Source organism: Schistocerca serialis, chromosome 6 (genome assembly GCF_023864345.2).
Source record: "Schistocerca serialis cubense isolate TAMUIC-IGC-003099 chromosome 6, iqSchSeri2.2, whole genome shotgun sequence".
NCBI classification, from domain to species: Eukaryota; Metazoa; Arthropoda; class Insecta; order Orthoptera; family Acrididae; genus Schistocerca; species Schistocerca serialis.
Genome location: NC_064643.1, coordinates 324,756,793 through 324,782,462, shown reverse-complemented (window position 1 = coordinate 324,782,462; position 25,670 = coordinate 324,756,793).

The window sequence follows — 25,670 nt, the reverse complement described above, 5'->3', positions numbered from 1 at the left end:
GCGTCTTGTTTTTCCACCCTCGTGGCTTCCTGTATTGCTACAGGTTCCACGGGGGTTGCAGTCTGCGTGTCAGCACCCTTCTTCTGTGCTCGGTGGGGCTGGCTGGCCAGTGCATCACGGAGACTGTGCACCAGCTGCCGAGCCTCGGCTAGTTCGGCTTTGAGTATTGACCTCTCATCCGCCATTGCAGCTTTGAGGGCAGCAATTTCTTCGTCGGCGGCGGCACGGACCCTGGCGCACGCCTCGCTGACTGCATCCGGTGGGACAGCCGCGTCATCAGCCACCACGGATCCGCCAGAGGCGGGGGGGGGGGGGGGGGGGGGGGGGTGACGAGGACGCAACGGCCTCGACTGTATCCGCCTTCTTGGTGGTCTTGTGTCTCCCGCGACTCCAGTTCTTGATGTAGCTGCAGCCTCGGTAATTCGCCACGTGAGCGCCGCCACAATTGGCGCAGCAACGTGTGGTATCCTTTTTCGTGCAGTGGCGCGAATCGTGTGCTTGCGCACACCGAAGGCACATCACTGGATTACGACAATACTTGGCAACATGGCCAAGTTTTTGGCAGCGATAGCACTGCTCCTTCCGCTCCGCCGTCTTCTTGCATCCCCCGTCTTCTGATGTGCCGAGCACGGGGCCCAGCAATTGCAGCAGGGCGGCGGCTTTGCCTCCCTTTCCGCGTCGTCCATACATGCTGGGGAGCGAGCACTTAACACGCAGCGATCAGCTCACCTCCGCAGCCTGATCGGGAATCGGATTCGTGTCGTGCCCGGGTCTCTGTAGTAGCTGGACCGCAGGCCACGCTGCCTCGTCTGCGTCAGTAGCGCCAATCGCACGCCTCCAGAAGTGGAGACGGGGCGCGTGGTGGGAGTGGGGAGGGGGGCGTGAGAGGGGCGGTCGCGGCCGGTGGTGATGACGTGCCCTTAGCGCTAGAATTTCACCCGGAACAAGTCCCGCCCATTCACCCCCCTCCTCACCTATCCATAGTGTAAGGCCCTCGCCGGCCGGAGTGAACTTGCCGTTCTAGGCGCTACAGTCTGGAGCCGAGCGACCGCTACGGTCGCAGGTTCTAATCCTGCCTCGGGCATGGACGTGTGTGATGTCCTTAGGTTAGTTAGGTTTAATTAGTTCTAAGTTCTAGGCGACTGATGACCTCAGAAGTTAAGTCGCATAGTGCTCAGAGCCATTTGAACCATTTTTTGTAAGGCCCTGTCCTAAACAGCCGCCAGTTCCGCAAACTGAAAGCTACATCAAAGTTGTTACCACCACAGTCCAACACATGTTACACTGTGATTAAATTCGGTAATGATAAGAAATTTAAGTTTTTCTGGATAGTAATATAATATGAATGTGCATTACTAGAGAAATAAAAATATTTATAGAGAATTGAAAGCATCGCCAGCAGTAGAAAAGAAAAAATAACGTAATGTTATTTAAGGGTAATAAGGACAAATTTTCATTAACTAATTCACTTATTATAATACGTTTATTTGAGGGAAACAGCAGGGCAAACATACAATGCGAAAACAATGATCTTGAATCTGTCATGCCGGGAATAAAGCCACGGTTGGAGTCAAATAACTCTGTTGTCTAAAATCAACGTTATACAGAAGTAAGTCAAAGTCGTTTTGTTTATGTAGGCCCTCATAATAGCTCACGAAAATTAAAGAATATAACAATGCCATAAAGTAGAAATGCCTAATGAAAGCAGTAAGATACTTGATTATAGGACATATTTCGTTAGTAATTGCAATGGTAATGGGTGAATTTCAACTTGTAAATTCTTCCAATGCCATACCTGCGCATTATAATCGAGGTTATAAAGAATTGTGGCTGTTTCTGTGTGATTAGTGTCCTATATGCTGTTGCAAACGTCTCAGGAAAATAATCTGTCGTTATTCTTTGTCCTCTCTGTTTTTGACCAAAACACTTATTAATTTCGTAAATGTCATTCAAACCATTTTTTAAAAATAATGATGATGATGTGTATGTTTGTCATAGAGCAGTTATGGAGGAAATAAATGCTGCAGTGTTTCACGGCTGTAAAACGTCCTTCATGCTGTGCTAGTTCTTCTTCCACCCCTAAAACGATTGAGCAAAAATATTCAGTGAATAACAAGCAAAATCAGCTTGTATCGATCTAGGTAGAACAAAGTAATTTTGATGCCCTCAGGAAGTATAGTGAACATTGGTGCTTGTTTCACATATACTGTCTGAGTTCTGAAACTTAAGTGTCAAGTATACTGTGGTTCCTCTTTCTCCAAGCAAATTATTCTTTGAGAGCAGGTTTTTCCTGTTTTAGCTTTGGGTGCTTTTTCTCACATAGATGTATGTTTCTTCATAGGCTATTCATCTGAATACTGAGTTCTCGTATCTAAATAATTCAGTGCTAAATTGTTTTCTCATATGTTTGCTGTGGAAGTACCTGGCACAGCTGAGGCCAATTGTGAACGTTTTTTGTAACGTGTCTTCTAACTATCTGGCAAAATTTAAGACCTAGGAAGATATTAATTTAACATTCGCTCCAAGTGCAGCCGAACGCGGTAAACCACGTGGGTCAACTGAAACGATGCCCAGGCGCCGAACAAAGACCGGGAAAGCCGGGGGTGAGTGGGCGGGACGTGTTCCGGGTGAAATCCTAGCGCTAACGATTCCTGGTGGTGATGGGGCCCCCTGCGTGCTGGCGGGTCTATCCATTCCATCCGCTGACTTTGCCGGTTTCGCATCGGAGTGCTAATGTCGTGTTTTTGTTCAAAATGGTTCAAATGGCTCTAAGCACTATGGGACTTAACATCTGTGGTCATCAGTCCCCTAGAACTTAGAACTACTTAAACCTAACTAACCTAAGGACAGCACACAACACCCAGCCATCACGAGGCAGAGAAAATCCCTGACCCCGCCGGGAATCGAACCCGGGAACCCGGGCGTGGGAAGCGAGAACGCTACCGCACGACCACGAGATGCGGGCGTGTTTTGTTATAGTTGCGTCCCATGAGTCGGAAACCGCTATCTTGGTTGACAAGGTTATCATGGACTCGTATCTTCAGAGCCTCTTTATACATGGAATCCCATAGCCCCTTCGCTCTGCACAGTAGCTTTGTTTGTTCGAAATCAAACATATGGTCGTCGTTGAGACTGTTCCAGCACTGCAGATTTCTCCGTTTGGGCTAGGCGAACGCTTCTTAAGTCCTATATACATCGCAGCGTTTGGCCGATGTACTGTTTGGCACATTCGCAGATGACGCTGCAGCCTCCAGGTGTCTGTCTTCTTAGTTTGTCCTTCACTGAGCCCTCTTTGGCCGATAAGCATGAAGAAAAGACTAAGCGCTTGGAGCACCTCCCGTATGCTGGGCCACCCACGGCAAAGATTGCCAGGATATTACAAAAGAACAACAGTAAAACCATCTTTCGCTGCTCGCTATGGGTGCTATTTAAAAATGCGGCTCCCACAGAAATCAGGCGAGAATTTATAGTGGTAATACTTTTAATGGACAATCTATGATTTTCACTAGTTCTGGAAAGACCCCTGTTGGGCGTTAAATTACCACACACTTGCAGTTGTGTTAGTATGCGTGAACGTTCTCAAGTTCCTACAAAATTTGGTTTTAAAGGAAAACTCCCTCTTGGCGACAATTATTATTCTTCTTCAATTCACTAGTGCCTATCCATTGCGGATATTGGTAATCATCATAACTATGTCACTTTTGCTTGTTCGAAAAGTTACTCATTCGTGCGTGTTAAGTCCATATCCTTAAGTATCCGAGTAAGATTTTCTTCTTCTTTCTCGTCCTCTTTCAACAGGTATTTTTATTCTAAAAGTGTTCCGCAGCAGTTTATATATGTTTCCATTCTGCATTGTGTGGCAGAGATACTGTAGTTTTCTGTATTTTACTGTCTTTATGTCTTCTTTTTCTTTCTCCATGTTGCGGAAAATTTCGTCGCCAGTAATTTTATCTGTCGATGGCACTCTTACCAGTCTCCTGTGTAACCACATCTCAGATACTTCAAGTCTTTTACCCTTCGTCGAGGTAAAAACCCAGGTCTCAGTTCCGTAGAAAGGTATGCGAAGTACATAGCAACGTAGAAATCTTAATTTTGTTTACATTCAGAGGTGATGGTTCTTTAATACTTTAATCTTTCTACAGTACACTCCCGGTAGCTGAGTGGTCAGCGCGACAGAATGACAATCCTATTGGCCCGGTTTCGATTCCCGGCTGGGTCGGAGATTTTCTTCGCTCAGGGACTCGGTGTTGTGTTGTGCTAATCATCATGATTTTATTCCCGTCGACGCTCAAGTCACCGAAGTGGCGTCAAATCGGAAGAATTGCACCCGGCGAACGGTCCACCCGACGGGAGGTCCTAGTCACACGACATTTATTTTTATCATTGTACAAAACGCAGGTCTGGATTTCTCGATACAAACTTTAATTTTTGCTGGTCCCACTGGCTGTTTATTTTAGTTCCCAAATGTGTGTCTTTGTTTATTTGTCATACGTTTATCGTTAATACTCGGTGGTGCCGCAATAATGTGACTACCGCCTATGTTCAACGTCAACTTGCAATAACTTTTCACAGACGGCAGATGGCAGCTCTGACAGTGAACGGTATATAAAGCGAGTCGGGGGGACGCAGAGAACAGTGCACTCGTTGTCTTAAGGCAAGGCAAAAGGACATGTTGCCAAGGTTAAAGTGTACTGTGCATTGCAAAATAGCGCTGTCCAAAATAGGCACCGAGGCAACTGTGATGCACCAAGGGCAATAAATGACAGGGTTGAACGACTGCTGCGGAGATGTATACGGGCGAACAGACGTGCAACTGTAGAGCAACTGGCCGTCCAGGTGAATCAAGGGGCTACCGGCAGTGTGTCTTCAACGACCGTTCAGCAGACGTTGCTGCGTATGGGCCTCCGCAGCAGGTGCCTGGTTGATAAACCCATGATGACTGCTGTTTGTCGGCGACGAAGGCTGGAATTTGCACAATACCGAAATTGGACGTCCACTGAGTAGCGACCGCTGGCCTTCTCTCAAGAATCGCTTTTTTATGCTCCATCGGACAGATCGCCGCTGGCGTTTACAGAGTGAAACGTCTGAAAGCAAACACACTGCACGTGTTATGGTCCAGGAAAATTTTTTGTGGCATTTCCCGTGTGAACTCCTCATTCTGGAAAACATAGTGAACCAACACAAGTCGCATCTGTCCTACGCGGACTGTGTCTACCCATACAAATAATTTCTTTTTCTTCTGCACGATGACAGCTGCCGGCACGATAAGGCAGTGTCAAACAGCTCGCAGTCTACGTGCGTAGTTCTAAGAGCACGAGGATGAGTTTACCGTACTCCCCTGGCCATCAAAGTCCCCAGATTTGAATCCAATCGGATATCTGTAGGACTACATGTTCGCGCCAAGGATCCTCAACAGCGAATCGTACCGCAGATGGTCACGACAGTGGAATCGGCATTGTACCACATCCCTGTAGGCACGTTCAGGATTTTGACAGGTGGTCACCTTAACGTGAATGACGAGAATATTTAGATGACAGTTTGGTATCCCACTATGGCTCCAGTATATTAGGACATGTTTTTATAAAACAGCTCCGAAGAAGGCCATTGTTGACCGAAACCGGTAGTCTGACTTAAAAATTTGTGACCATAGACGTGGAGTAAAGGAAATTTATTCTATTTTCGGGTTATTGCTCAATTCGCGACCATGTCGTGGCTTGTGAGAGTCTGGTGTGTCTTTCCTGCTGACTAACATTAATTTGGTAGTACTTTTGTTAATTTAGAAGCTATAACACACACTACTTTCTTTGTTTCTGGATAGAAGATGGTGAAAGCTATTTAAGCTGACAGCAAATATTACAGTATCATCATCCTAGCGGATATTGTTCAGCTTCTCTGCATTCAAGACTCTTCTTTCTTCGACAGTTTCAGCGGCTTCTGTGAAGATATACTCCGAAGAAAGATTAAAAATCATTGGCAATAATTAGTAATTTTTAAATGCAAATAAGTAGTTAGGATAATTTCCTCTGACTCTTTGTACCAGCATTATCTGTTTATCATATCTCAGCTGCTCCTGCAACAAATACAAAGTTGACACACATACATTTATTACCGAAGTTTCTGAATTACTTTTTAGACTCTACGTTTTCTGATCTTGCTAAAGAATTTATATTTGCATGAGCTGACGCTGTGGCATCATAAAGACAAGAAGGCGAATGTATTGCAGTCTTACCCTTGGAAATCTTGTATACGCTTTTATACAGGGTGTTACAAAAAGGTACTGCCAAAATTTCAGGAAACATTCCTCACATACAAATAAAGAAAAGATGTTATGTGGACACGTGTCCGGAAACGCTTAATTTCCATGTTAGAGCTCATTTTAGTTTCGTCAGTATGTTCTTCCACCTACGCTCAATGGAGCACGTTATCATGATTTCATACGGGATACTCTACCTGTGCTGCTAGAACATGTGCCTTTACAAGTACGACACAACATGTGGTTCATGCACGATGGAGCTCCTGCACATTTCAGTCGAAGTGATCGTACGCTTGTCAACAACAGATTCAGTGACCGATGGATTGGTAGAGGCGGACCAATTCCATGGCCTCCGCGCTCTCCTGACCTCAACCCTCTTGACTTTCATTTACGGGGGCATTTGAAAGCTCTTGTCTACGCAACCCCGGTACCAAATGTAGAGTCTCTTCGTGCTCGTATTGTGGACGGCTGTGATACAATACGCCATTCTCCAGGGCTGCATCAGCGCATCAGGGATTCCATGCGACGGAGGGTGGATGCGTGTATCCTCGCTAACGGAGGACATTTTGAACATTTCCTGTAACAAACTGTTTGAAGTCACGCTGGTACGTTCTGTTGCTGTGTGTTTCCATTCCATGATTAATGTGATTTGAAGAGAAGTAATAAAATGAGCTCTAACATGGAAAGTAAGCGTTTCCGGACACATGTCCACGTAACGTATTTTCTTTCTTTGTGTGTGAGGAATGTTTCCTGAAAGTTTGGCCGTACCTTTTTGTAACACCCTGTATAGGACAAGGGGAAGTGTTTTCAGACATGTGAGCATAGTAGGTGCTCGATCAATGAGACAGTCTAGGTTCTGAATTCCATGGAGACTTAGGCACTAGATATCGTCCCCATCGCCTTCCCCTCTCCTCCTTCTAAATCTCGCTTTACACAGACACACACAAACACATACACACACACACACACACACACACACACACACACACACACACACAGTTGCAAGCTAGGCAACTGCTGCTATCACTCAGAAAATTTTTAGGTGAACGGAAACCTCTCTCGTGGCGTCGACAATGTGACCAGATACATCTCAAACTCCGTTGAACAAAAGACGAGCGAATCGATGTTGGGCGTTTATGAAGGATTGAATTCAATATTAGTGTGAAGAGATTACGGAAAAAAAGACATTGAACTATGCTAGTAACATTGAGATGGTAACTGAATAGTGCTTGTCCAAAATTCTATAATGACTGCCCCATTGGCTCGATTTCAGAAACGCTGACGCGGATACCAGCGGGAAGCTCCTCTCTCAGCATTTGTTTATTGTGGTAACAAAAAAAAGAACGACGGAGAAATCAGTGCAAGCCTCGCTGTAACCGAGAAAACTTAATTATTCCTTTAAGCAAAATAGGAGAGGAGTTTGGCTTTTCGTTTCCCTCGTCGCGAAACCTTTTTCCGCGGTGCAGCTAATCAGGCGGGGCGTTTAATTTTTAATTTTTGCCCGCAGCGCCCCTCAGACGCGGGGAAACTGGCGGAGCAAGCCCTCCGCGCACTTTCCTCCTCAACTTCGGAGCATTTTAAATTCGACGGCGCTCCGTCGCTATGTTATACGGAGTGCTAAAATGTTCTACGGCGGACGTTTTAAAGCGAGTTTTACTTCCCTTTTTTCTTTACGTCGCGGCGACGGCTAGGGCCCGCTGGCGGCGGAAATAAGAGATCGACCCCGTTCGTTGTGGAGTGCAGTTTGCCTCGCCTCAGCCTTCAGCTCTGCCAGACTTTTAAGTGAAGCGCGAACAGATTGTGTTTCTCCGCGGTGCGGCGGGGTGCGGCAAGTCGCAGCGCGAAATGTTAATTAGTTGCGGGGTGGGCTGGCGGGGTTTGGGGTTCGCAATAAGGCGCGGAAGCAGCTGCGGCGACACGGCGCACTCCCGCCTGACGAATTAGTCCGCCTCTGGCGACAGCTCGCAGCGCCGAAACGCCCCGACCGGCTCGGCGTAAGCGCGTTACGGCTGTTTGGCTAACAGATAACTTCCGCCCCTTCCTCCTCTCTTTCTGTCTCTAGATTTCTCCAAATCATTTGCTTATCCTTCGCGAGCACAGGGGAATATTTGGTTAGTGATTTGATTTTGACACTATCTGCATATGATTGACTACTCTACGGTTCACACTAAAGTGCCCGGCTGGAGGTTCATCGAACGTCTTTTAACTGCGAATCTTCAGGTTTTGGCGGCCCAAAGGCTGTTCCATTAAGTGTCGGGTGTGCAGCCGCAAGAAATCTCCTTCTTCTTCTAATATTTCGCCTGTATACCGTCCAGCCATCTTCAGAGTGAGTCGCAAGACTGCCGCTCCAGTGGTCGCTTCGTCCCTTTATACTCCTGTACCACGCGACTGCGCATGCGGCCACAGATGCAAATGCGCCAGAGACGTTGGTCGGTGGCAGAGACGTGCATAATGGGCGAGTTGTATCTATGACTCCGCAGTCGATCTGTGTTGGAATATCGATATATCATTGTGAGCTGCACTGTGACGACGTCTTTGTGAGTTTATTACAGCAAGTGCCGGATTCCATGATTTATCAAGATTGAAACCACTATCTCTATTAATTAAATTCGTCGTCAAGCGAATTTCAATTGCCTCCTTCACTATCGAGTCCCAAAAGGATGATGTAGTTGCCAAAATTTCGATGTTGTCATACAACATACTGTGACCATTATCAATACAGTGCTCTGCCACTGCCGACTTGTTAGGTTGTAAAAGTCGTGTGTACCTCCGCTTATACAGCCGAAATATTAGGTATACAGCCGAAATATTAGAAGAAGAAGAAGGAGATTTATTGTGGCTGCACACCCGAAACTTAATGGAACAGTGTTTCATACTGTTTCTCTACCTTATACAGTGAAGAATCAAAGAAACTGGTGCACCTGAATAACATCACGTAGAGCCCACGCGAGCACGCAGAAGTTCCGCAACACGATGTGGCACGGACTCGAGTAATGTCTGAAGCGGTGCAGGTGGGAAATGACACCATAAATTCTGCACGGCTGTCCATAAACCCTTGAGTAAAAGGGGGTGGAGATCTCTTCTGATCAGCACGTTGCAAGACATCCCAGATATGCTCAATAATGTTCATGTCTTAGGAGTTTGCTTCAAATGGTTCAAATCGCTTTGAGCACTATGGGACTTAAAATCTGAGGTCATCAGTCCCCTAGAACTTAGAACTACTTAAACCTAACTAACCTAAGGACATCACACAAATCCATGCCAGATGCAGCATTCGAACCTGCGACCGTAGCGGTCGCGTGGTTCCAGACTGTAGCGCCTAGAACCGTTCGGTCACACCGGCCGGCTGGGAGTTTGGTGGCCAGACGAAGTGTTTAAACACAGAAGAGCATTTATGGGCCACTCTGTAGCAGTCTTGGACGTGTGGCTTGTCGCATTGTCCTGCTGGAGTTTCCCATGTCCGTCGGAATGCACAATGGACATGAATGGATGCATATGATCAGAGATGTTGCTTACGTACGTGTCACCTGTCAAAGTCGTACCTAGACGTGTCAAGAGTCCCACATCACTCCAACTGAACATGCTTCACATCATTATAGTCTCCACCAGCTTCAACAGTCCCCTGCTGTCATACAGGGTTCATGGATTCATGAGGTTGTCTCCATACACATACACGTTCATCCACTCATTATAATTTGAAACGAGACTCGTCCGACCAGGCAGCAGGTTTCCAGTCATCAACAATCCAATGTCGATGTCAACGGGCTCAGGCGGGGCTTAAAGCTATGCATCGTGCAATCATCAAATGGTTCAAATGGCTCTAAGTCCTATGGGACTTAATATCTGAGGTCATCAGTCTCCTGGGCTTAGAACTACTTAAACCTAACTAACCTAAGGACATCACACACATCCATGCCCGAGGCAGGATTCGAACCTGCGAGCGTAGCAGTAGCGCGGTTCCGGACTGAAGCGCCTAGAACCACTCGGCCACAGCGCAGGCTTGCAGACACAAGGATACACGAGTGGGCCTTCGGCTCCGAATGCCCGTATCGATGATGTTTCGTTGAATGGTTCGCACGTTGACACTTGTTGATGGCCCAGCATTGAGATCTGCAGTAGTTGGCGGATGGGCTGCACTTCTGTCACTTGAAAGATTCTGTTCAGTCGTCGTTGGTCCCGTACTTGCAGGATGTTTTTCCAGCCGCAGCGACGTCGGAGATTTGAAGTTTTAGCGGATTCCTGATATTCAAGGTGGACTCGTGAAATGGTCGTATGGAAAAATCACTTCTTCAGCACTAACTCGGAGATGCTGTGTCCCATAGCTCGTGCGCCGACTGTAACACCATGATCAAACTCACTTAAATCTAGATATCCTGTCATTGTAGCAGCAGTAACTAATGTAATAGTGCGCCAGACACTTGTTGTCTTGTGTAGGCGTTGCCGACCGCAGCGCCGTATTCTGTCTGTTTACATATCCCTTGTATTTGAATATACAAGCCTATACCAGATTCTTTGGCACTTCAGTGTATATTCCTGATATTGTGTGAGCGTGGGGGCGATCTGCAATAGTGTAGACGATGAAGAAACTTTCAGACTTTCAGACCTCGATCAAGCATTTATTAGAGTTAGATAACTGGTTTCGGCAATGCTACGTTGCCATCTTCGGATCTGCAATAGGATAGAACCGAAATTGCCAGGACAATTAGTTAACTAGCGTGATGTAATACTGTAGATAAATATTTCCATTGACCATAACATTTGGAACAACACATACCTGATATGAATGCGTGGTGTTTGGTCTTTCAGACATATCCAAAAGAACAGACACCATGTGAATCTGAAGCTGTGATACATATTATGTAAACTGAAGGTGGAGGGGGAGAAAGGAAAAGAAAGGGAAGGAACTGATGATATCAGCTGCACCGGGACACTACGAGGAATCAGCGTCGAAGAGTGAAAATGCATGTAGGACTGGGATTTGAACCAGGGATATCCTGCATACTAGGCATTTGCGGACATGTCGGAAAGAACAGACGCCACACATTCATATAAACGACTCGCCTCGATGGGCTGTGAATCCACAAGCTGCATGGGGGCTTAATTAAATATAATTGAAAATATTTTATAAATTTTTAGTATGTCCGATTACGCTGTGTCTCGTAATCGGTTGGCCCTGACCAGTATTATTACGCTATCTGACTGGAAAGAACAACAACAAAGAATGAAATGAAAATTTTCATAAACACAATTAATTAAGTCCCCAGCAACTATAAAACCTACAAAACCCAAGGACAAATGTAACTGTTCTGTGTGTGGGAGTGTGACTCAACGTACACATCTGGCACGGTTCTTCTTCAACAAGACAAGAAATTTTAAATACCATTTATACAGAAGTAACTAAAGGAAATAAAAATACCATAATTACTCAGGAAGACCAGAATTACTCTCTAATACAAGAACACAAGCCAGATGCTTTGTTGACTGAACCTGTCATGACGCATGATTTAAAACATGGAAATAATAAAAAAATCACGCAATATTTTACCTTCATATATATTGACGAAAAGCACTCTGATCGTTACAATATCTTCATTAGAATAACATCTGCTATCTCTCCCATCAAATAACTGGATAAAACATGGAACAAGCACTCCTTACTCCAACATCTCAACAAGCCTTGCCCACTCGCACATCTCAACACAAACTGTCTTCTACGAGCTCTGCCCACGCACTCACTACTACGAGCTCTGCCCACGCACTGACTGCTACGAGCTCTCGACAAGCACTGTGGAGGCGGCTTAATAGTACTCTTTGGCGCAATCTCTGGCGCAGTGGCTCAGTGTAGCCACCTTTCAAAGCATCAGTGCAGATGCACAGTTACCTTCGACCTCCGGCGGGAACCGCAAATTAGCGAGCACGGAGGACATGACTGAGGACTGTCGATAAGTGATGGCACTAGGTCGGAGTTGAATCGGCTGAGGAGCGTGCCGAGACAGTCCGTGAATTTGTGATTAACATCCTGTCTGAGTGCCGCTGTGATTAACTCAACTGCCTAGTAAGCGGGGGATACTGAGTTCGAATCCCAGTCCTCCAAACATAGTCACTCGTCACCGCTCATTGCACGTTAAGTCCCGATGCAGCTGATGTCATCAGTTTCTTCCCTTTCACTTCTTTTCTCTTCCCTCCATCTTCAATTTATATAATATGTACCACAGCCTCGGATTCCGTGTGGTATTCCTTCTGCCGGATATTCGTGTAAACCATGTTATTCCATTTATTATGGTAAATGTAAATATTTATATATGGTATTATAGGTATTATGTCATGCTAGTTAACTGTTTGTCCGGTTGATTTCGGTTCTGTCCTAGTGCAGATCCGAAGACAGCATCATAGCTTTGCTGAAAGTGGTTATCTAAGTCTAATAAAAGCTTTACTAACCATCTTGGCGTTTTTCTCTACCGTTTCAATCTCTAATAGCGTGCAGGAAAAACGAACGCTTAAATCAGGCTGTGCGACCTCTTATTTCACTTTCTTACTATGATCATTTCTCCCTATGTAGATGGGTATTAACAAAATACTTTCGCATTCGGATGAGAAGGTTGGAGACTGAGTTTCCATGAAAAGATCTCTCCACAACGAAGAAGTCTGTTTCAATGATTGCCGCCACAACTCACCTGTTATATCCGAGAAACTCTTTTCCCTGTTTTGCTATAATGCTAAACGAACTGCCCTTCTTTGAGTTTTTTCGATATCCTACCAGGTAAGGATACTATACCATACAGCAGTACTCTAGCAGAGGACAGGAAAGGGTAGTATAGACAGTCTCTTTAGCAGACCTATTGTGTGTTCTAAGTGTTCTGTCAATAAAACATAGCCGGCCGTTGTGGCAGAGCGGTTCTAGGAGCTTCAGTCCGGAACCGCCCTGCTGCTACGGTCGCAGGTTCGAATCCTGCCTCGGGCATGGATGTGTGTGATGTCCTTAGGTTAGTTAGTTTTAAGTAGTTCTAAGTCTAGGGGACTGATGACCTCAGATGTTAAGTCCCATAATGCTCAGAGTCATTTGATTTGAATAAAACTCACTTTTTGGTTTGCCTTCCCTACAGCATTATCTATGTAATCGTTCCGAAAAAAATGTTTCAAATGGCTCTAAGCACTATGGGACTTAACATCTGAGGTCATCATTCCCCTAGACTTAGAACTACTTAAACCTAACTAACCTAAGGACATCACACTCATCCATGCCCGAGGCAGGATCGGAACCTGTGACCGTAGCAACAGCACGGTCCCGGACGGAAGCGCCTAGAACCGCTAGGACACGCAATCGTTCCGATATACGAGTATGTTGTTCGTATTGTAATTCCGAGGTATTAGTTGGATTGACAGCCTTTAAATTTGTGTGATTTGTCGTGTAACCGACAATTAACGGATTCGTTTTAGTAATCATGTGGATTACTTCACATTTTTCATTATGTAGAGTCAAATGCCACTTTTTGCCCCATACAGATAGCTTGTGTAAAATATTTTGCAAGATCTTCCGACGACTATACTAGACGGTAAACGGCAGCATCAACTGCAAATAATCTAACAGAGATGTTCAGATTGTATAGATCAGGGACAGCAGAGGACCTCTAACACTTCATTGGAGAGCACCAGATATCGTTTCTGTTTTACTCGATGACATTCCGTCAGTTACTATGAACTGTGTTATTCCTCATAGGAACTCACACGATGTCCCACAGGCACGCAATTCCATTAGAAGCCGCTTGTGAGGAAATGTATCAAAAATTTTTTGGAAATTTAGAAATATGGAATCAATTTGAGATCGCCTGTCGATAACACTCATCATTCCTCAAAAATAAATAGCTAGTTGCGTTACTCAAGAATGATACTTTCTGAATCTGTGCTGACTCTGCGTCAACAGATCCTTTTCCTAGAGGTAATTAATAGTGTAGGAAAACATTATATGTTCATAAATGTTACTGCAAATCGACGTGGATTTGTATTTACACACACAGAACAGGAGCTCTTTGAGGTAACCGGTAAACATCCAAAAGTTGCTTTCACGCACTGATCCGAAGACAGTAACCACTTCCTCTATGTGTTCGTTATTGGATCGGTCGGGAAGCATGAGTTTAAAGTGCCCAGAAAACGTTTACATTTACAAGACGCCACTGGGCTACGACTAATCATACACAGTGCCTTAGATTCGCATCGAATGAACCCGCTCGATAAGCAGCGTCACGATGACTCAGAAGTACTAACCGGATCCCACATGAAAATCAGCGCTCAATTAATGGAAAATATTTTTTAAAAAGGAAGCTGTAACCTAAGCAACATTGTACTGAAAAAAATTGTATCCTAATTGAGTAAACAGAATTCTTATAAAACATGAAAGCGATCACTTAGTTCTATCGTTAAGCGTTTCACATTAAGAAATAACTGTCGGGAATAAGTCCAATCACACAAAACAGAGAAATATGTTTGCCCAATGTTACACAGGATATTTTAATTGACTCTTGCAGATGAGAAAAGAGCCAAAAGCTACGATGAACTTAGGTTATACTCCAGTGCAAGCCCACAAATGGGCGCACAGCCATCCAGATAGTAAATGCTGACTCACTGGCTTTGACTGAATGGACGCAGAACATATATTTCAATCTTAATCCATCAACAACACAAGCAAATTTAGTCGCTCACGGAAGTCGTATTACTCATTAGTTCAAAGAATCTCTTCCACTCTTTATCCTAAACAGCACAAAAATCATTTTTCTTCTTCTGCAAAGAATTTGAGGTTAATTCTGGACTAGACATTGTGTAATAACGTACAGACATCGTAAGACAAAGACACTGTAAACTAAAATGTGTATAAAAGAATGAAAGGGGCAGAAAATACAAAATGGCTAATCAGGAATGACTAGAGGACAAACGCAAGGCTATAAAATTATAAGTTACTGGGCGAAGATAAATGTTTAAATCGGAAAATTCAAGAGACCTTTGCAGAAAACACAAGCAGCTGTGTGAATATAAAGAGCTGAGGTGGCACGCCAGTACTTATCAAAGAAGGAAAGGCTGAAAGTTGGAAGAAATCTGCAGAAGAGCTATACAAGGAAAAGCACATAAAAAGAGTCATAGTAATGAAGGAGGAAGAGAATGAAGATGAAATTGAAGAAATAATTTTGCAGAAGAATATGACAGTGCATTGAAAGAACAAAGTAAAAATAAGACCGTGAAGTTTGAGACCTTTCCTGACAATTATTAAGACACTCGTGAGAGCCAGTGATGATAAAACTATCTCACCCGGTGTGCAATAAATACGAGACAGGAGAAGTACCCTCAGACCTATAAAAAAGAAAGAAAAGTAGATTCTAATTCCATAGAAGGCAGTTTCTGATAGGTGTGGATGCGACCGAACTACCAGTTTAGTAATTCGTTGTTCAAAATATTGGTACGAATTCTTTGCAGTAGAAGGAAAAACCTTGGGGAAAAGCTTTTTGTGTTCCAGAGAAACGGAGGAACACGAGAGGCAGCACCGATCCTATGACATATCTTAGAAGATAAGTTGAAGAAAGGCAAACATATGTTATATCATCTGCACATTTAGAAAAAGATTTTGACAATGTCGACTATGCTGTATTCTTGGAAATTTAATTATATATGGGACAAAATACTGGGAGCGGAAGGTTATATAGAAGTTGTACAGAAACTAAGCTCTCTTTATGAGACTAAGGACATGACAGGTAAGCAGTGGTTGAGAAGGGAGTCAGAAAGCCGCGCGGGATCAGCCAAGCGGTCTTTTTCATTTTTTTTTTAATCTCATTTTGTTCGATTTCGTTCGTTGTATCAGCTCGGGGCGGACGTCGGAAGACATCCGTTTCAGTTCGTCGTTGCTCCATCAACTCAGTATTTTTTATTACAGACGGCAGCTAACCCTCTGACCGAACACGTTGAGTTATCGTGCCGGAAAAAAAACACGGTCTAAGGCGCTGCATTCATGGACTTTTTCTATCCCGGCGGTGGTTCGGGTCCTCCCTCGGGCATGGGTGTGTGTGTTTGTCCTTAGGATAATTTAGGTTAAGTAGTGTGTAAGCTTAGGGACTGATGACCTTAGCAGTTAAGTCCCATAAGATTTCACACTTTCTTTTGAGTCAAAAAGGGTTGTAGCCTATCTCTAGTGCTATTCAATCTGTACACTGAGCAGTCAGTAAAGGAAACAAAGGAGAAATTCGGAAAAGGAAATAAAGTTCAAGGAGAAGAAAGAAAAGTTTTGACGTTGACCGATGACATTGTAATTTTGTCAGAGACGTAAAGGAATTACAAGAGAAGTTGAATGGAATGAATAGTGTCTCGAAAAAAGATTGCAAGACGTACATCAAACAAAGTACAACAAGTGTAATGGAAAGTAATCGATTAGGGCGATGTTAAGGGAATTAGATTTGGAGATGAGACACTAGAAGCAGTAGTTGCGTTTTGATATTTGGGCAGCGAGATAACTGATGGTGACCGAAGCATAGCGGATATAGAAGGCAGAGTGGCAACAGAAAGAAGAGCGTATCTAGAAAAGAGGAATTTGTTAACATTCATACATATTATAAAAATGTATCTATGTTGGAGGGCGTGCTGAAAAGTAAAGCCTCTAAATTTTTGTGTGGAAACTCTTCAGTCTCATTAAATAAAACCAACGCTATTAACATCCTACATCTTTAATCTTCATGTCTACATATTTGCAGCTCTCTGTCGCTAGAGGGCTCTGAATTGAAACGTGGACATGGCAGTGTGTAACGTAACCATGTGGGTGCCTGAAAAAAAAAGTGCTGTAGTCGAGTTCAAATTCGAAGAGTTTGTTCACACATGGGCCACCCTCTCTTTCAGTATGACAATGCAAGACCACACAAGAGTACTGCAACATCTACAATGATCCGACGCCTGCGGTTCACTGTCATCGATCATCCTCCATACAGTCCCGACTTGGCCCCATTTCTTTTTCATCTGTTTCCAAAACCGAACAGCACCTTCGATGACTTCACTTTGAAAGTGATGTAGCGGTGCAAGCAGAGCTGTTAGTAGCTCCTTCAATAAAGCCGAATATTCTACAGTGACAGTATCAACAAAGTGATCTCTCGTTGTGAGAAATGTATTCGGCGCCAGGGTGACTATGCTGAGAAATAAATATGTAGACATGAAGGAAACAGATGTAGACTACTAATAACGTTTGTTATATTTAAGAAGCTTTAAGAGTTTTCGCCTAAAAAATTCAGAGGCCTGCTTTTCAGCATGCCCTTGTATGTATCTCTGTATGAATGTACGTATATTTTCCTAAACCAATGGACAGACTTCAACCAAACTTGGTACACAAATCACTTACTGTGGGGAAGGAAGCACTGTGGGAGTAAGAACCACTTACTTGTCAAAGGGTGGGGTGCAAAAGCTGTGTAGCTCACGACGCCCCAAGACCCAGACTTATTCATCCAGTATTTGAGAATGAGAGCACATAGTTACTTGCAACAAACTTTACAAGTAATTTTAAATCTTTACGGAAATTCTTCTCCATGACAACCTCTACAAAATGATGAAAGGGGAAAAGTTCATCGCTTACTACATTTTCGCAGTTCATGCAGTAAAACTGTCGCACCTGGCATTAATTTTTAATTTATTGCTTGTATTACTCTTTACGTAGCACATTTCACAGACAATATCCACGTATGCAGCTGAATGCATTTACAAAGTTATGTCATTGTGCTACACACAGTTCAGTAGACAGGCCGTCATAAACACTGAGCTGCATGAAAACGAAACTGCATGGCGAAATGCGCTAGAGTTACAGGTGAAATATGTTTACAAATGAGAGTGAAATATATTAAACATATGTAAAACAATGTGACAAGTGCGTATGAGGACAAAGCCAGGGTAAAAATCTGCTCCTAAATCCCTGGATCGATTTCAGCCAAACTTGATACACATCTTTCTTATTATATGGAAAGGAATACTGTGGGGCTAAGAACCAGCAACCGCGTACTGGGGGTGCGGGTAATAACTTGTAGATTGGAGGAGGGAGGAAGAGATGGACAGACAGAGGGGGACACCAATATGAGGGAGGAGGAGATGGGTAGAGAGAGTGGAGAGGGAAATGGACAGAGAAGTGAAAGAGGAGGAGATGAAGAGAGAGAGAGAAGGGGGAGGAGGTGGACAGATAAAGGAAAGAGGTGGAGACTGACAGAGTGAGGAGGGAGAAGGAGCTAAAGGAAGTGAGGAAAAGACAGAAGGTACAGAAGGAGATGGACACAGAGGGGAGGGAGAAATGGACAGAATGCGAAAGAGCAGATAGACAGAGCGGGAGGTGCAGATAAACAGAATGGGCGAGGAGGAGCAGATGGACAGAAAAAGCGGGGAGTAACAGATGCAAAGAGAGAGGGGCATGACGAGAAAGAGAGTGGGGGGAGGGGCGGAGGGTGGAGAAGATGGGGGGGGGGGGGGAGAAGGAGATGAACAAATAGAAATGTAATAACTCATGTGAGACCGAGCTCTCTTCTGGCCTAATACAAGTTTAAGTGTTAGAAAATCTTTGCTAAAGGTATTTGTATGGAGTGCAGCACCGTACTGGAGTAAAACATGAACGATAAGTATTTCAGACAAGAAGAGAATACAAGCATTTGAAACCCGGTGCTACAGAATAGTCCTGAACATGAGTTTGGTTGATTGAGTGATGAGGAGGTAGTGAATCCAACTAGGTAGAAACGATGTTCATGCCACGACTAAAAGAAGCGATCAGCTGATATCAGGCATCCCGAGGCATTAAGGAATAGTCAGTTTGGGTAATAAAAGGGTGTGTGGGTTTAAAAATTGTAGAGGGAGGCGTAGGCACAGGCGTAGCAAGCAAGTTCAAACGGATGTTGCAGTAGAAATGAAGAGTCTCGTACGGGGCAGTTTAGAGTGGTGAAGTGCTCGAAACAGTCGTCGAACTGAAGACCAGGCCAGTACGTCATCAGTGCAAGTATTTGTACGTCCATCCTTTTGACTGGAGGTTGTAGTTCGTAGTTGATGGTTGGAGTATTGACACCAAAGTTTTCATATAGTTTGCATAACCAGTTACGTTGGTCACTGATGTGATATATATATAGGGATCGTGTCAACCCATTCAGTATCTACTGCAGCCTAAAGATGGCACATTGAAGCGCCAAACCTGGTAGCTACAAAATAAATAAAATCATAAGGACGGCTGTAGGCGTTTCATTTTCTCATCAGTGCAACGTCGAGGTAAGAATACGCTGCTTATTAAAGTGATTCCTATATGATGTTGATATATTAACACCCTACCTTACCATGACGGTTTGCTTTTAGACTAAGCTATTATTTGTGGCTGAACTTAGCTGCTGCAAAGCGCAAGGGGTTTCAAAAGGATCCACTCGATTTCACAAGCCTATATGCTCTACATATCTCCAAATAGATCCTGAGGTGAATTTTAAATTTGCCGTCAGACCTAAATGTTTCCGTTAGCGCCAGTTGTAAGCTGGCGGTTCATGAGATAGGAAGCGGAGTTTTGCCTGGTCCAGATAACTCGATAGCACTCTTGTGAGTCGTGTTCCCAATCGCGAGAACATGCCAGAAATTTCATTTTTCAACAGGACGAAACACCACCCCATACGCACCGGAACGTACGTATGTTCCGATACCGTCAAAGTATCGATATCTACTTCAAATGAGTAGTAGTCAAACCGTCCTGCGATACTACTCGTACTCCAAACGTATCGACACCTACACACGTCGATAGTTTTTTAATGTTTTATGCAAATGAAGTAATTCTGAGTGTATATAATATTTTACTTGATTGCTTATTAAATGGAGTCTACTAAAACAAGTTAAATACTTTTATTTCTTTATTAAAGAAAATCCTCAAACAAGAGGTTCACCTTTTGGAAGATTTTCCAAAAAGAAAAGTTGCTGTAAATTTTTAGGAGACAATTTATTTCTATTCTGTCTTAATTGCGCTAGCTTTTGAAAATAAACGATCAGTAGGCACAGATGTTGCAACGTCGATAAGGTATTGTTGAGCAAAGTTTAACAAACACGATTAAACGACTTTCTGAAAATGGGTTGCTTTTTAAAGATATTATGCGCTTGATAAATAGACAGATACTTCATTACCTTGCTGTGTTTCTTGTTTCTTTCTGCGGCTGTGTGCTAGCTGTTTATATTTCCAAAAGTCGTATTCCTGTATCAGAACATACGCATCATCATCTTACTTCGATTCACTTAGGCAGTTTGTTGCTCATAAACCATACTTTGGAATTTTTGTATGGATGCATATATGCATATTGTTAAACCTTGGATCCAGTAGAGTAACAATGGCTGCATAGGCATTTAACTCAGTTAAGCTATACCTTTCCTTCAGTTCTCTCCGTAAAACGTTCTCGCAGTCTGACAGTTGGTGAGAATGGTGTGAAATTATAAGTTCTGTCGACAAAAAATTAATTATTGGTATAATTTTGGATATTGTAAGATACATTTTCCTGACGCTTTTTATCTGAATAACAAGTTGTGACACATCCAAAGGGCTTTAATAAGCTGTAAGCTGATTGAACAGACATCTCTATAGCAGACACAAGCAAACAGTCGCTCACACGCTCACTGGAATTTGTGCGTGCAATCGATTCGATACAAACACTTTGCTGCCTTCGATTAAGGATCGAAAGTATGTCTTAACTTAAAGATAGCTGATATCGATACAAAGGTACTTAATGTATTTACTTGAACCAATACATACTTACCTGCATACACCAGCCTTTCTTAACAATTAGTTGTCTCAACAACGGTTCAGGTTTAAGAGACGCACTAATCTCTCATTACACCATTGACCTCTAAGGTTGTCTGATTCTCACGACATGAGTTTTTTAAAAGGGTCTATGAAAGGTTCCGTTTATGTATCTCCCCTTCAAACAACTTTCAGTGAACTGCGATGCGGCATCCTCGTAAAAAAAAGGGGACGAGTTTGATTGAGTTACCGCGCATGTTTCTCTTGCTTCCAATGGAAGATGAATGGATCCTTCTTGGAAGGTAAATGAAAACTTTATTCCTGTACGTAAATGTAAAATGGAACTCTAAGGATACCTGTAAAAGATTTACCCTTGTAAAATCTGAAATAAAACATTTGTAGATCTATGCTTAAGTATTCAACACAAGTTTTTATCTAAATTCATGTAGCAGGTATTTATGAGCTCCTCGCCAGGCCGTGAAGACGCAAGGGATGTCTACCGGCCGCTGTGTCATCCTCTGCCTTGCGATGCGATGCAAATGCGGTATGGGCGTGTATGTGGTCATCACACCACTCTCCCGGCCATTTTGTAGACTTTCCACACAGTGAAGCTACCACTACTGGCTCATGTGGCTTCTTAATTGGCATCACGAGGCTGGGTATATCCCACATCAGTCCTTCCACCAAGGAGAACTCCTTTGTAGTACCAGGAATCGAACCAAGGTCCTACACATGACAGCCATAAACTCTGACCACTCATCTACGAAGGCGGACCATGTAGCAGAATGAATTTTTCGAAACATCCTGTATTACCCAATAGCTGGGAGAGGCTGCTCAACTGCCTAATGGGAAAGGGTTGTCCTCCTTTGCACCTGAATGCCCAGTGTGCATTTTCTTTGTGCATCCATTTGTTTACTGTCAGCTCTAGCAAATGCATGAGTTTCTTTACATACCTACACTATGTTCTAGAAAAGTAGGGTCAAAGTCAACTTTGCATTCCATTTTTAATTACGCCATGTTTATGTGAATGGTACACTGAGATACGTTTCTAAACAGGCCTTGAGAGATGAAGTGGTTTACTGAATACGAAATGTAGGGTACCATTTAAAAACTATGTTCTGCTGTTCATAACTAACGAAGTTACAAGAAACGCTGGTTAACGTTGCGTTGCTTAATGTGCCCCTGGCAGCTAAACAAAATTTCCTCGAAACATTTTCTTACTTAGCTTGTGGGCAAAAAATTATTTTGTGTGGTCAAAATAAATTGGTCACCATGCGTATAACCGTTAACGCACGCTTATGCGGTGGCGCTCGACCCACGGGTAAGCCAGTTCGAATCCTGTGGTGGAAAAAATTTCACTGCCATTATTTTGCCGGAAAGAGGAGGAGAGGTTGGTGCCATAACATCCCTTATAAGAGTTTGCGCCAGAGTCCTGGTTTAAATAGCAAACCACTCCGCAGTGTCTCATGAAGAGACGGCATGTGACACTTTGATGGTGACCCGTCCGCCGAATGGGGAGATTAAGCTTGGAGGTCCTCTTCGTGCTGCTCACGAGGTGTAGGCTAAGTGCTGGCAGCGGGTTTCTCCCTTCTGTCATCAACATCATCATCATCATCATACAACACGAACATTACACCACATTGCAAAAAAACACACACACGTACACATAAACACACACACACGGTAGATACATGTAATGTTACAAAAAGTTGTAATGGTGCACGTTGCAAATAAACAAACAAAAAAAGCCATGCGCATGAAAACGTTGTTCGTTTTCAATCTAGGGTGAAAATTAATAAAACGACAAATGGTTCAAATGGCTCTGAGCACTACGGGACTTAACATCTGAGGTCATCAGTCTCGTAGAACTTAGAACTAATTAAACCTAACTAACCTAAGGACATCACACACATCCATGCCCGAGGCAGGATTCGAACCTGCGACCAATAAAACCGACAAAACGCAGGGATGGATTCTGACTGGTAATGGAGGAAAAAAAAAGTGCCATGAACATGTGTTCGGAAATGGACGGTGTGATTGTAACGACAACAAATAATCCGGGAACACAGTAACGAGCTCCACCGCATCCACATGACAACAATTGTTCGAAGTGGCATCCAGGAGATTGCAGGTGACAGGAATAGCAGCGGTTGTCATGTCGGATACACATGCTCGTACTTTGGCTTACATCATATTGGCGGGCCAGTTGCCTGGAGGTTATTTTAGGATTCGTCTCAATATCCTGTAGAACACGGTCCTCCATACCTAGCGTACGCAAAGTCCGCCGCCTCTCTGCACGTTCGTCTGTCTGAAAGGGCCGGCCCATGACCACACAAACGCCCAAAAAAAGACTTGAAAAGTTGTGTGAAGTAGTTAGTGTCTGTGAGGGTACTTATTTCGGTACAACCGAGCTGCCTCTCGACCGTTTCCCTCTGCTTAGCCGTACACCAACATCATCTCGGCTTGTTCCTGACATGAATACCGGACCATTCCACTGCTTACGATACGGTCCGTCAATCACACAGCCTGTAACACACGGCAGGGGTTCAGATGTTTGTGAAATCTTATGACTTAACTGATAAGGTCATCAGTCCCTAAGCTTACACACTACTTAACCTAAACTATCTTAAGGACAAAAACACACCCATGCCCGAGGGAGGACTCGAACCTCCGCCGGGACCAGCTGCACAGTCTATGACTGGAGCGCCTTAGACCGCTCGGCTAATCCCGCACCGCCACGGCAGGTGATCATAAGAACTGTCATTCATCAGCGCCATGAACCGTGGGAAAGATGCACTTCCGGACATATGTTCATAGGACCTTTTTTCCTCCATTTCGAATTGGGAATGCGCCGCTGCGGTTTGTCGGTTTTATTATTGTTCATCCTGTATGAGACGTGGGACACACGCTCAAGGACACTTCAAATCAATAATGATAAGGTAGTAATTACCAATCAAACACAAACTCTGGCTTGTAATGTCCAACAGATTTTATTTAACAATTGCATGACAACAGCAAACTGCTGTTACCCCAGAATAATGTACATAATTGCCTTAGAATTTGGAACATTACTTAACAGACAAAATATGTACGGGCGTCAAAGCCCATCCCAAACAATAAATAATATTAAAAGCCTCTTTACATAAATCTTAAGAATCATACAGACAATAAATGGCATACTGACAAAAACTCCCACAGAAGCAGGACACCTTTTAAGGCGTAACAGCAGAAAGAACTCACAATTTCTCTTCCTGAATAATACATTTAAAAAAACAGTACAATGAAAGTGTTACAAAATTTCAGTGACAAGTAATGGCACATCAGAGTTACGTGGAAACTACAACTCAAATTGAGTCTGAATGAAAGCTGAAAGGAACAGTGAAGAAGGAAAGACGGATGCCTCGGCGTCACCAGGAACAAATAATAAAATACTCAAATTCGCCAAAGAACTGGAGTCTACTGATAAACACAGCGACCGCGCTATCGGTTACAATTCAAACTGGCCGCTGCCAAGGCGTCGTTCCCCAATTAAACGACCAGCTACAACGGACTACGGGCACAGCTAATTATACCATTGAAACAACAACATAACACCACACAGCAACTGGGCAGTATCCAGAGTAACACAATCCTTAAAACATTAGAAAAATTTCAAAACAGGATTACGGCCACAACGGACCCACAAGCCATTCACATTAAGCACTTTCTAACATGAAATAGTGATGTACACAAATTACTTCCACAAAATTTTTCGATAACACGTCGCTGTTCCCTTTTGTAAATTAATAATTAAAATGTTCAAAAAATAATCACGTTGTAAATAGTGAAGTCTATGTTTATGCCACTGGTTCTGTCCTTTCTCTATTTACAACTACTGCCAAGAGAAAATAAGAATTATTACTGAAGGAAATTCCGACGGCGATTATTTAACAATTCGACGAAACAGACACACCATACCGTCATTGACGGACCAGAACTTAATCAGGAAAAAAGAGTCGATAGTTGAAACACAATACAAATCCACGATTGTCTTCTTCTGGTAACAGTAACACATTAGTACTAAACTTCTCACATTCTCTCACGTCGTTTAGCAGCACAGACGGGGCCATCGCCCTCTCACTAGACGCAGTACACACTCACCGACCGCACGCACGTCTCCGTTCGCAGCTGTAATGGTACTTGAATTACGTAACCATTATGGTACCTCACCTGAACCTCTCGATACCAGTAATATTCTACTGTATTTCTGTTAACTACTTAACATATTTCTGAGACAATATTCAGATTTGATTTCACTTTTGATACATGGATATGTTTATATTGCAATGATATTATTCTTATGTGTATTCTTTCTTTTGTCACTATGATCTTTGACGAACTTGTAACTTTGATTTTTAGGCGCGTAAGCGATAGTTGGTTAGTTGTTAAGTTGTTAGAGAGTCGGACCTTGAAAAAGTCAAGTCTTGGACGTCATGTTGGAAAGATGCATTTTGTAGTTGGCTTATAAAATGTGAGGAAGATGTTTTCAAGTATGTTTTGTATTGTGAAGTGATGTTTGTGTGTCACGTGATATTGCAATTAAAAGGAAGTGTAACTTAAATTCGGAGTGCTGATTATTTTGTTTACATCACCATTGTCCAGCAAAAGTGTAATCTCCAAGAATGGTTTGTG